At 46.8% G+C, this 13,524-nt stretch overlaps 2 pseudogenes; both read right to left on the bottom strand.

Moving 5' to 3' along the window:
* Positions 1-530, bottom strand: part of LOC118660245 — a 786-nt pseudogene extending 256 nt beyond the window's left edge.
* Positions 531-6,473: 5,943 nt separating this feature from the next.
* Positions 6,474-7,317, bottom strand: LOC118660460 (annotated as a pseudogene).
* Positions 7,318-13,524: the final 6,207 nt, after the last annotated feature.

A 13,524-nucleotide genomic window follows, 5' to 3' on the forward strand; every position in this document is an offset into this window, starting at 1 on the left:
TGTACGTGGTGGTCCGAGACCTGAATGAATGTCTTGGGACAGAAAGGGCATTGGAAGGGTCTCTCTCCTGTGTGTCCTCTGGTGAAGGTCTAACTGAGATTTGTAACTGAACCTTTTGCTGCAGTCTTGACACTCGTATGGTATCTGTTTCCTAGATTCTTTGCCAACAGGGTGACCAGTTGGCTCCACGGTGCTTGATGCACTGACTGAATTGCACCTGTGCCGTCTGGTGACTTGGCCTTTGTCCAACGACACGGCTCCTTCTTGAGGCTCCTCTTGGGGGGTGGGAGTGTTGCCCCTTTTTCTCTTGGGGGCACCTCTTGGATTCCCAGAACCTCTTCTCTTCGGATGCTGAGTCAAAGCATAGATCTCGGAACATGGGTGGGAGGGACGTCAGGAGCATCCACATGCTCATGGCCAATTCCTTCTTGTGGGTTCTGCTCCCCCTCTGTCCTCACTGAATCTCCAGGACTGCTGGGAAGCAGAGGCTCTGGAGATGTGAGTACTGTTGCCCGTTCCCTGTCTTGCATTACATCCAACATTTCCGTGAGTCTCACACCGTTCGGGTCACTATTCTTGGGATACATCTCAGGCAGGAAGACTCTTTTCCCCTGTCCCCACACCACGTCACTGGGTCCTGGCTGGTTGCCTGGCTCTCCATTGACCTCCCGGCTGTTCTCACCATATACCCCTGTCTTATTTATGGGGTATCGGGACTTCACGGACGAGTCCAACAGAGCTACAGACTCTTAATGGCAGGCATGACTTGTTTTCAGCTCCAGTCAGTGGGGTTCCATCAAGGCTGGTTCAGATAGCACCAGAAATAGTACCCAAGTGACCATAGTAATATTTCGCTGATCTAATTGTTGCAAGAGACAATTGTGTCATTAAATTTGTAGACACTGCCCACATAGGTTGGATCGTTCAACCTGCTGTATAATTCTAGGATCACCTGCAGTGTTTACTACAACTTTAGTTACATGGCAGATGTTCGTCACGACTTCTATGGGAGTTTCTTTTGACACCACAATCAGATCGATGCTTCTGAATACAATAAAGGCTTTAAGTAAATGTGATAGATGCCAGAACTGAGAAAGGGGAATTGAGTGTACAGTTGAATGCATCTGGCAACTGGACCCCTTCATGAAGGAAATCGTGTCCCTGATGTCGCTTCTCCATTTCCTGGCAACCGCAAATGGTTTAAGCATTCCAAACAGTGAATCTATGTCTGGAGATGATTCTCCTTCAATATTATATAATCTCATTCTTCTCATTATCTTTGTAACTTCTGGAGGTTGAGAGACACTAACCCAAAAAGCAACAATTTCGCAATCAAAGCGTTTCTAAGTGAGGTTGCGGCTGGTAGCAGTTTGGCCAGTATTCCTACTTTAGAAGCTAGGTCGAAAATTTGGTTTCTATCTGACAAGGAGAACATAACATCACATACCTACATCGTCTCCAATGCTTAGATGAGTATGTGACAAACTGCTTTTAAGTATGATGATTCTGGGCTAACAAGACTTCTTCGAAGATTACCAGAATACCAAAAGGAAATCATGATCAGGTGTCCTGGTAGAGGTGCAAGGTGACTCAATGAAAATCTTTCAAGGTGACATGGTGACTGCCCTTTATCAAGTCTCATGATTCTTGATAAAGTGACATGAATATTTCAATTCCAAATTTGAATCCTTCATCAACAGCAGGATCATCGTACCAACTAACTGGTTCTGGCTTTGCTGGGGCTGGAAAATGTTCAAGTGCATACCCTTGTAGATCGGGGATGTAGATAGTGAAAACCGGTCTTCTTTAATCTCATCTGTGCATCCCAGGCAGTTGATAGTAAGGTGTTCAGTTTTGTTTGCAAGAGCACCAAAGTGGAGTTGAGAGGATAGCAAACTTAAGCCATGTGAGAAGCCGCCTGCAAGTGAACAGTATAATCTTTTTGTGACTTAGCAAAGTCGGTCATGTAATTTGTTGTGAAGCCAATATGCGTAGAAATAACATGAAGGCTTCCTGCAAGGCCTCCTCTGTCATCAGAAGCAGTGGGAAGCCTGTGTGTTAGAGTTCCTGCCATAATAACTGGGAGTTCTGGTGTGTGCGCTCCCTTTTCACATGGCAGTGTGGAAAATAGCGTTGCTAAGTGTTGGCCAAAGGCACCTTTAATCTTAATCCAATCGCAGGAAGGTATGAGATCTTCGGCCATTTTTCCAATTCATCCCTCTGGTAGCCCTGTTATTGCCCCTCTGTTAATCTTTACAAATGCTCTTGACCCTATATATAGGGGCCTCTTGCTCTTAATTATCCATAGTCTTGGGAACAATTCTTCATCAGGCCTAAATATAATTGATTTGGACACATCTGCTTCACACACGCTTTCTTGCATGATGAATTGTTCAGCAACAAATGCCATAGTGACCCCGTGAAGCTCTGCACCCCATGTTTTAGTCCTTAATTTGTTTGCTCCTTCCACACTGCAAGGAGTTAAGTAATCCATTCTATTTATCCCCTTTGTGTTCAGAGCCAGAATGCTTCTGACAAGCTGGTCCCTAAAACTTTTACTCTCTTCTGTGATAGATTTCATTGACACTTTTTGGCTTATGCCAATGACAGTACTTGATTTTTGAAATGAAACTTATCCAGCATTGAGAGCCCATATGCTACGTTGCTTTTTGTGAACAGGTATCTCATCAACCATGGGTACTTGGGCTCCATCGTAAACAGGCCGTTTGCAAGTGTTTCATCTTAAGAAGTTATGTCCATTTGCATAAGCTTCAAAAACCTGAAAGATCCAGTTATCTCAAAGAATGATTCTTCTATCCACGTTTTGAGCACAATTTCAGGCCTGCGAGGCAGGACAATATTGGGGCACGTTGGATCAGCACATAGTGCAGGTGCACTCGTATACAAAGGTGCTGTGAACTTTGTGACCGGATGTATTTTCTGGGGTGAAATACCGGTGGATATTGAGTTTTATTTTTCAGAATTTTATTATGAGCAGGGTCATGGGATAAAAAGTACATAAAATGGAATTTAATAAAACATTTCAAAATAAAACTGCAGACCTCACGGGGGCTTCTCAGCCAGACGGAGGGAGGGAGGTGTCACCAGCCTGCAGCTCCACCGGCCTCCATGCAATGTCTTAAAGATCATTCTGATGGGCTCGCCTGGAATCGGGGGACTTGGGGTGGGAGCTGCAGGGCTGCAGGGTCTTGGCGAGAGGGCCCACGTGCGGAGTGTGGAGGTCTGCTGTACGTGTGGTCTCTCAGGTTGCCAGGCAGGGCCTGAGTCTGCGTTTCTTTCTGGCTTTCTGGTCGAGCTGGATGGAGGTCAGGGCCTCTCTCTTGCCTGGGTGCCTTGGTGCTGAGATTGGAGTCCTGGCACAAAGTCTGTGCAGCAGGATGTGGCATGCTGGGTGAGTTCCCAGCGGGGAATCTGGCTTGTGCCTGAGGCATGAGGGTGTGGCTCAGGCCATGGGTGCTGGAGACAGAATGGGGCTTGTTGTGCATCTGCTGGACACTCTGGGTAGCATCCTGGACAAAGCGTGCGCGTGCTGGCTGAGAGGTGTCAGTGAGAGGAACTCCCTGCTCTCTATTTAGGCCAGAAGGTGAGCAGGCGCTCCCCTCAGCTTTTCTGAAGGGAGTCGGTGGGGTTGTCTCCTCGGTTTTCCTGCCAGGTCACCCAGAGCTGAGACTGAAGTCTTGCACATGCTTCCTCTTAGACGTGGGGATGGTCATCAGCTGAGTGGAACCCCTGCTAAGCTCATCCTCTGATAGGGGAGACTGGTGCCTCCCGGTCCCTCTGTGGCTCCATCCCTTTCCTGACCTACAAGGTTGTGCAGGGCCCCTATTCTGGGTGATGATCCACCATTCAGCACACCACCTAAGACCTTCACGTCTTTCTGTCTCGGCTGCGGACTTGTGAATGTCCTCCTACCGCTCTGTGCTCACGGTTGTGAGCTGGATTATCTGAGCTGGACGCTCTGAACCTCCGATCCTGCCTGAGAAGGGTCAGAGTGGGATATTGAGTTTTTAAGTAATGTCAACTGAAAGGTCAGCGGGTCTGCTAACCCTTGAAACATAACAGACGATAATGTTGCAGGTGACAGAAGGCCCCCTAATGTTGGACCAACCACGGCAAGAGCTGCTACTGTTTGAGGGTCAGGACTTATTTCTCAAGGAAACAAAATGAATACTTCTATCACATAAACAATGATTCCAGCAATAACAGAGGCCCACGGGGTATAATCAGCTTGAGTTGCAGAGAGGCAACATGAGCTTAAACACGGTAGCCTTGAATATATATTTGGATATACTTCTCCAGGGCTATCTGTTAGTCTTGAAAAGATCTTTAAGAGGTAGATGTGGCGGTAGTTCTGGCAGTTGTTATTCTGATGGTAGATGAGCTTCATCAGGATGAACCGCAGCCTGTCCTCCTGGAAAATGTGCTCCAGCGTCTGCCCCAATTCTTCCCGCAGCCAGGCTTGGAATTCCTCTTGGCTCCCACCAAGTATCCTGTGGTGGTGCCTCAGGTTGCACTTGGTGGAGAACCCGTCCTTCCGAATCTGCTTGTGGCAGCTGTGGGGCCCTTGGCGGCCATACGTGTACTCCACTGTGGCCGATTTCCTCTGTCAGGCGAATTCTAAACGTGGGCTTGAACTGCATTGAGTTATCCACATGGGGGTCATGGAGAGCCAGGTAGGTCCAACCAGTAACGCATAGCCATCCACCACTACATACAGCAGTCCTCCACAGGGCCACTCTCATAGGAAGGTAACTAACCTTATTCCATCACTGTCTTTTGGGATTCACCTTGCTTGGGACTCTCTGTACTTGCTTAAGTTTTTTCCTCCCCATATCTGGGATGTTTTCTGTCATTATTTCATTAACAACTGGGAGAACTAAAGATTGTGAGAAATGACAAGTCATGATTCCAGCTTTTACCATAAGGTACCCCTGGTCTGAAAATGAGGCCTTGGTCACTGCATCCTGTAGGACTAAATGCTTTTCTCAAGTATCTAGAAAGGTTTTATCTTGAAGTAGACTTGGGATAGATCTTTTAACTTTTGTGACCAAGCTATCTGATGCTTTCCATGTTGACGCCACCGCAGACCAAATAAGAGTTGTTCCTGGTGACAATTCACTTTTCTATTCCCAGACACCGCAATCATGAGAAAATTTAAAGTATTCACAAGAAGGTGTTAATAAAGACAGTGATGGAATAAGGTTAGTTACCTTCCTGTGAGACCGAAGTTTGCTGCCACTCATAGCAAGCTTCACCTCTGTCTCGAGAAGAGGTGATTTCAACACTTGGTCTGTACGGTAGGTTGTCATTTTGGTCTGATAGCACTGGCTAGAGGTCCAGGGCCTACGACTTCAGGATGGTAGGATTCAATCTCAAATTGAGCTGAGAAGGCGTGCTGGCTAACTTCCGGAGATAGTATGATTTTCCCTTGTTTGGGAAACTTCTGAGGCATCACTAGTTTAGGCTTTAGGTCAAGATATGTGTTGCCACTCCAGTGGTAGAAGAGACCAGCACATAAAGCACCAACTGGCTCTAGGTCAACTGTTAGTGATGCAGGCAGAGAGGCAACATGGACAGTTGTTATTGAACTTGCTAATGCAAACTGTATATATGGATTAGAATGTCGTAAAGTTATGTGAAGAATCAACGAAAAGTACCCAGGGACTAGGGATTCTGAAGGCTCGACCTTGGGGAAATCTCTTGGTGATATCTTTCCCTAAGCTCATTCTTTATTTCTGGAGTCTTCCATTTAATATTTTGGACCATGGTTCTGCCTTAATTATCTCTAAGGCAGAGCATATCTCAGTGATAGACACTGAGGATATTATGGGGAAAATGAGTGCATGCTGGGGACAGTGCCCATAGTCAACATCTGCACTTTCTCTAAGATGGGGGCAGATTTGAAAGGCACTGGCAGACAGTGCTGAACCCATCTTAGTCACATGGTAACCCACCACTGAGCTCAGCTAGGTTCAGGGTGCTGGAAATACTCCCATTGAGGATGTCACCAGTGGCTGCAGGACATCTTCTTGGTCCTCAGGGATGAGGTCATGATACTCCTGGGGTGCTCTCTCTCCTGACTGCCCTCACTGAAGGACCGTTTTCATCCCAAGGAGTCTGAGGTTGCTGCTTAGTACCATGGAATGAAATTTCTGAGCTTGAATTTGGCTCTTCATGTTGATTCTGAATTTCTCTCTTCCTTGGAAAACAGAGCTACAGATTCTTTTTTTATTTTTTATTTCACGATTCAACCCTTAAAAAAAATTTATTGAAACTACCAGCAAGACTGACAGAGTATGGGGCCAATAGGGAACATGGACCCCAATTCTAAGTCATAGAACCCCCTCTGTATAAGTGCTCATAGACCATGTTTGCATCATAGGTGACCAGTTAATTTCCTTCAAGGTCAGAAGGGACATGGGGACCCTGGGGCACCCCGCTGACATGAGTCCTTAGGTGGCGTTTAAATGTCCCCAGTTGGTGGAAGGCCAGGTCACAATGGGGACACGCGTAGGGTCTCTGGCCCGAGTGGGTGCGCATGTGGACATTGAGGATCCTGCGTTGGCTGAACCTTTTGTGGCAGATGTTGCACTGGTACGGCTTCTCCTGGGTGTGGACCCGCTGGGGGCCACACAGTGGGGAGTCGTGGGTGAACCTCTTCATGCAGACAGTACACTGATAGGACTTCTCGCCCGTGTGGATCCGATGGTGTACGTGGTGGTCCGAGACCTGAATGAATGTCTTGGGACAGAAAGGGCATTGGAAGGGTCTCTCTCCTGTGTGTCCTCTGGTGAAGGTCTAACTGAGATTTGTAACTGAACCTTTTGCTGCAGTCTTGACACTCGTATGGTATCTGTTTCCTAGATTCTTTGCCAACAGGGTGACCAGTTGGCTCCACGGTGCTTGATGCACTGACTGAATTGCACCTGTGCCGTCTGGTGACTTGGCCTTTGTCCAACGACACGGCTCCTTCTTGAGGCTCCTCTTGGGGGGTGGGAGTGTTGCCCCTTTTTCTCTTGGGGGCACCTCTTGGATTCCCAGAACCTCTTCTCTTCGGATGCTGAGTCAAAGCCTAGATCTCGGAATGTGGGTAGAAGGTATGTCAGGAGCATCCACATGCTCATGGCCAATTCCTTCTTGTGGGTTCTGCTCCCCCTCTGTCCTCACCGAATCTCCAGGACTGCTGGGAAGCAGAGGCTCTGGAGATGTGAGTACTGTTGCCCGTTCCCTGACTTGCAGTACATCCAACATTTCCGTGAGTCTCACACCCTTCGGGTCACTATTCTTGGGATACATCTCAGGCAGGAAGACTCTTTTCCCCTGTCCCCACACCACGTCACTGGGTCCTAGCTGGTTGCCTGGCTCTCCATTGACCTCCCGGCTGTTCTCACCATATACCCCTGTCTTATTTATGGGGTATCGGGACTTTACGGACGAGTCCAACAGAGCTACAGACTCTTAATGGCAGGCATGACTTGTTTTCAGCTCCAGTCAGTGGGGTCCCATCAAGGCTGGTTCAGATAGCACCAGAAATAGTACCCAAGTGACCATAGTAATATTTCGCTGATCTAATTGTTGCAAGAGACAATTGTGTCATTAAATTTGTAGACACTGCCCACATAGGTTGGATCGTTCAACCTGCTGTATAATTCTAGGATCACCTGCAGTGTTTACTACAACTTTAGTTACATGGCAGATGTTCGTCACGACTTCTATGGGAGTTTCTTTTGACACCACAATCAGATCGATGCTTCTGAATACAATAAAGGCTTTAAGTAAATGTGATAGATGCCAGAACTGAGAAAGGGGAATTGAGTGTACAGTTGAATGCATCTGGCAACTGGACTCCTCATGAAGGAAATTGTGTCCCTGATGTCGCTTCTCCATTTCCTGGCAACCGCAAATGGTTTAAGCATTCCAAACAGTGAATCTATGTCTGGAGATGATTCTCCTTCAATATTATATAATCTCATTCTTCTCATTATCTTTGTAACTTCTGGAGGTTGAGAGACACTAACCCAACAAGCAACAATTTCGCAATCAAAGCGTTTCTAAGTGAGGCTGCGGCTGGTAGCAGTTTGTCCAGTATTCCTACTTTAGAAGCTAGGTCGAAAATTTGGTTTCCATCTGACAAGGAGAACATAACATCACATACCTACATCGTCTCCAACGCTTAGATGAGTATGTGAGAAACTGCTTTTAAGTATGATGATTCTGGGCTAACAAGACTTCTTCGAAGATTACCAGAATACCAAAAGGAAATCATGATCAGGTGTCCTGGTAGAGGTGCAAGGTGACTCAATGAAAATCTTTCAAGGTGACGTGGTGACTGCCCTTTATCAAGTCTCACGATTCTTGATAAAGTGACATGAATATTTCAATTCCAAATTTGAATCCTGCATCAACAGCAGGATCACCGTACCAACTAACTGGTTCTGGCTTTGCTGGGGCTGGAAAATGTTCAAGTGCATACCCTTGTAGATCGGGGATGTAGATAGTGAAAACCGGTCTTCTTTAATCTCATCTGTGCATCCCAGGCAGTTGATAGTAAGGTGTTCAGTTTTGTTTGCAAGAGCACCAAAGTGGAGTTGAGAGGATAGCAAACTTAAGCCATGTGAGAAGCCGCCTGCAAGTGAACAGTATAATCTTTTTGTGACTTAGCAAAGTCGGTCATGTAATTTGTTGTGAAGCCAATATGCGTAGAAATAACATGAAGGCTTCCTGCAAGGCCTCCTCTGTCATCAGAAGCAGTGGGAAGCCTGTGTGTTAGAGTTCCTGCCATAATAACTGGGAGTTCTGGTGTGTGCGCTCCCTTTTCACTTATCAGTGTAGAAAATAGCGTTGCTAAGTGTTGGCCAAAGGCACCTTTAATCTTAATCCAATCGCAGGAAGGTATGAGATCTTCGGCCTTTTTTCCAATTCATCCCTCTGGTAGCCCTGTTATTGCCCCTCTATTAATCTTCACAAATGCTCTTGACCCTATATATAGGGGCCTCTTGCTCTTAATTATCCATAGTCTTGGGAACAATTCTTCATCAGGCCTAAATATAATTGATTTGGACACATCTGCTTCACACACGCTTTCTTGCATGATGAATTGTTCAGCAACAAACGGTATAGTGACCCCATGAAGCTCTGCACCCCATGTTGTAATCCTTAATTATTTTGGTCCTTCCACACTGCAAGGAGTTAAGTAATCTATTCTCTTTATCCCCTTTGTGTTTGGAGCCAGAATGCTTCTGACAAGTTGGTCCCTAAACTTTTTACTCTCTTCTGTGATAGATTTCATTGACACATTTTGGCTTATGCCAATGACAGTACTTGATTTTTGAAATGAAACTTATCCAGCATTGAGAGCCCATATGCTACGTTGCTTTTTGTGAACAGGTATCTCATCAACCATGGGTACTTGGGCTCCATCGTAAACAGGCCGTTTGCAAGTGTTTCATCTTACGAAGTTATGTCCATTTGCATAAGCTTCAAAAACCTGAAAGATCCAGTTATCTCAAAGAATGATTCTTCTATCCACGTTTTGAGCACAATTTTAGGCCTGCAAGGCAGAACAATATTGGGGCACGTTGGATCAGCACATAGTGCAGGTGCACTCGTATACAAAGGTGCTGTTAACTTTGTGACCGGATGTATTTTCTGGGGTGAAATACCAGTGGATATTGAGTTTTATTTTTCAGAATTTTATTATGAGCTGGGAAATGGGATAAAAAGTATATAAAACGGAATTTAATAAAACATTTCATAATAAAACTGCAGACCTCACAGGGGCTTCTCAGTCGGATGGAGAGAGGGAGGTGTCACCAACCTGGAGCTCCACTGGCTTCCATGCAGTGTCTTAAAGATCATTCTGATGGGCTCGCCTAGAATCGGGGCACTTGGGGTGGGAGCTGCAGGGTCTTGGTGAGAGGGCCCACGTGCGGAGTGTGGAGGTCTGCTGTATGTGTGGTCTCTCAGATTGCCAGGCAGGGCCTGAGTCTGCGTTTCTTTCTGGCCTTCTGGTCGAGCTGGATGGAGGTCTGGGCCACTCTCTTGCCTGGGTGCCTTGGTGCTGAGATTGGAGTCCTGGCACAAAGTCTGTGCAGCAGGATGTGGCATGCTGGGTGAGTTCCCATTGGGGAACCTGGCTTGTGCCTGAGGCATGAGGGTGTGGCTCAGGCCATGGGTGCTGGAGACAGAATGGGTCTTGTTGTGCATCTGCTGGACACTCTGGGTAGCATCCTGGACAAAGCGTGCGCGTGCTGGCTGAGGGGTGTCATTGACAGGAACTCCCTGACCACTATTTAGCCACGAAGGTGAGCAGGTGCTCCCCTCAGCTTTTCTGAAGGGAGTTGCTGGGGATGTCTCCTCGGTTTTCCTGCCAGGTGACCCAGGGCCAAGACTGAGGTCTTGCACATGCTTCCTCTTGGACGTGGGGATGGGCATCAGCCGGTTGGAACCCCTGCTAATCTCATCCTCTGATAGGGGAGACTTTGGTGCCTCCCGGGCCTTCTGTGACTCCATCCCTTTCTTGACCTACAAGATTGTGCAGGGCCCCTATTCTGGGTTACGATCCACCATTCACCACACCACCTAAGACCTTCACGTCTTTCTGTCTTGGCTGCGGACTTGTGAATATCCTCCTACCCCTCTGTACTCCCCGGTTGTGAGCTGGATTATCTGAGCTGGACGCTCTGAACCTCCGATCCTGCCTGAGAAGGGTCAGAATGGGATATTGAGTTTTTAAGTAATGTCAACTGAAAGGTCAGCGGGTCTGCTAACCCTTGAAACATAACAGACGATAAGGTTGCAGGTGACAGAAGGCCCCCTAATCTTGGACCAACCATGGCAAGAGCTGCTACTGTTTGAGGGTCATGACTCAATTCTCATGGATACAGAATGAATACTTGTATAACATAAACAATGAATCCAGCAATAACAGAGCCCCATGGGGTATAATCAGCTTGAGATGCAGAGAGGCAACATGAGGTTAAACATGGTAGCCTTGAATATATATTTGGATACACCTCCCCAGTGCTATCTGTTAGTCTTGAAAAGATCTTTAATAAATTTGGGACAGGCACTCTTTTAAAATATAGCTTCTTACCGTACTCGTATAGTACATCTCTTGACCAACATTCATCCAGCTTGAGAGTTAGTCCTGCTTCTTTGCCTTTGGCTCTCAGCTTTTCCAAGAGAGAATCTCTGGCTGTCTTTCTTGAACTCCATGGAGGTGTAGACACAATGATGGTCTGGTTATCTCCTTGCCCCATTATTTCACCCTTGAGGTGCAAATCTCGAGCACAAGTAATTCCAGACCGGCTGTAGTAATGGTCCACAATTTTTGGCGCATTCCTTCTCCCATAGTTAGGGCACCTTGATACAGGTTTCATTGTCTTCCTTTGGTAACCCATCATCTGTGTGTGCTGGAGGATTCAATCAGTCTGGGATAATGAACGTAGTTAGAAGTGGCCTCCATGATCGGCTTCTTGGGTCTGGATGTTTCTTTCCGGTTGGATGAAGTTCTTCACAAAGAGGACCTTGTGGTTCAGGATGGACGGCATTACACCAGGGTTTGTGGTCTAGATTCACTACAAATGAGTTTTTTCTGGTAATATATGCTGATATTTTATCAAGAATATGAGATAATTGAGCGATGAGGTAGTCATCGAATGCATCCGTAAGGAGGGCATAATAAACTATATCAAGTTCTTGCCGAATTGAACTTTCAGAAATCTAATAGTGCAGGACTGTTTCGAGAAATATCTTCCTTTATCCTTTAACTCTTTCTCCTTTGGCACCAGTACAGTAATGAGGTCATGTGCACACAATGTTCCTGTTACGAAAGGTTCTGCTCTTTTCCTGATATTATCTAATTTCCCACCCAAGAGAGCGAGGATCAATTGCTGTAACCCCTGGAACCTGCCTATATGATGAAGACTTCGGTGATATTAAAATACAATTCTGCATTGTATTCAAAGGTCCACTTGTTGTGGTTCTCAATTATGGCTTTATCTGTGACAATATCACTTAAGTCTGGCTCAAACTGGAGCCCCTTTCCTGCAAATTCAAGACAGACCTCAGAGAAATCGGCGTAATTCCAGTAACTTTGCTTAGGCCATTCGCCTGCTAAGCAGGCTTGCTTAATATCTTCACTGCACCTGCTGGTTAAGGTTACAGGAGGCCACATGGCATGTTTCTTTACATGTCCTCGGATGTATTCTGCTGGAAAGGCATGGAGAACTTCCTTTCCAACTTCTAGTCGGGAAGAATCAGTTATTTCTTGCCTCATTCTTGTGAATTGTTGTTTGCTTCCAGAAGAAATATCTATTTCTGGAAAGAAAAAACACTTTTATCCTCAAATAGCACTTGAGCTGTTTTCAGTATCAGAGAGTTATGTCCATTTGCATAAGCTTCAAAAACCTGGAAGGTCCAGTCTATCAAATAATGATTCTTCTATCCACGTTTTGAGCACAGTTTCAGGCCTGCGAGGCAGAACAATATTGGGGTACGCTGGATCAGCACATAGTGCAGGTGCACTCGGATACAAAGGTGCTGTTAACTTTGTGACCAGATGTATTTTCTGGGGCGAAATACCAGTGGGTATTGAGGTTTTTTGTTTACTTTTCAGAATTTTATTATGAGCAGGGTCATGGGATAAAAAGTATATAAAACGGAATTTAATAAAACATTTCATAATAAAACTGCAGACCTCACGGGGGCTTCTTAGGCAGATGGAGGGAGAGAGGTGTCACCAGCCTGCAACTCCACTGGCCTCCATGCAGTGTCTTAAAGAACATTCTGATGGGCTCACCTGGAATCGGGGGACTTGGGGTGGGAGCTGCAGGGCTGCAGGGTCTTGGCGAGAGGGCCCACGTGCGGAGTGTGGAGGTCTGCTGTATGTGTGGTCTGTCAGGTTGCCAGGCAGGGCCTGAGTCTGCGTTTCTTTCTGGCCTTCTGGCTGAGCTGGATGGAGGTCGGGGCCTCTCTCTTGCCTGGGTGCCTTGGTGCTGAGATTGGAGTCCTGGCACAAAGTCTGTGCAGCAGGATCTGGCATGCTGGGTGAGTTCCCATCGGGGAACCTTGCTTGTGCCTGAGGCATGAGAGTGTGGCTCAGGCCATGGGTGCTGGAGACAGAATGGGTCTTGTTGTGCATCTGCTGGACACTCTGTGTAGCATCCTGGACAAAGCGTGCGCGTGCTGGCTGAGGGGTGTCATTGACAGGAACTCCCTGCCCACTATTTAGGCCAGAAGGTGAGCAGGCGCTCCCCTCAGCTTTTCTGAAGGGAGTCGCTGGGGATGTCTCCTCGGTTTTCCTGCCAGGTCACCCAGAGCTGAGACTGAAGTCTTGCACATGCTTCCTCTTAGACGTGGGGATGGTCATCAGCTGAGTGGAACCCCTGCTAAGCTCATCCTCTGATAGGGGAGACTGGTGCCTCCTGGTCCCTCTGTGGCTCCATCCCTTTCTTGACCTACAAGGTTGTGCAGGGCCCCTATTCTGGGTGATGATCCACC

This window comes from Myotis myotis, unplaced genomic scaffold, assembly GCF_014108235.1.
Source record: "Myotis myotis isolate mMyoMyo1 unplaced genomic scaffold, mMyoMyo1.p scaffold_m19_p_1, whole genome shotgun sequence".
Taxonomy (NCBI): Eukaryota; Metazoa; Chordata; class Mammalia; order Chiroptera; family Vespertilionidae; genus Myotis; species Myotis myotis.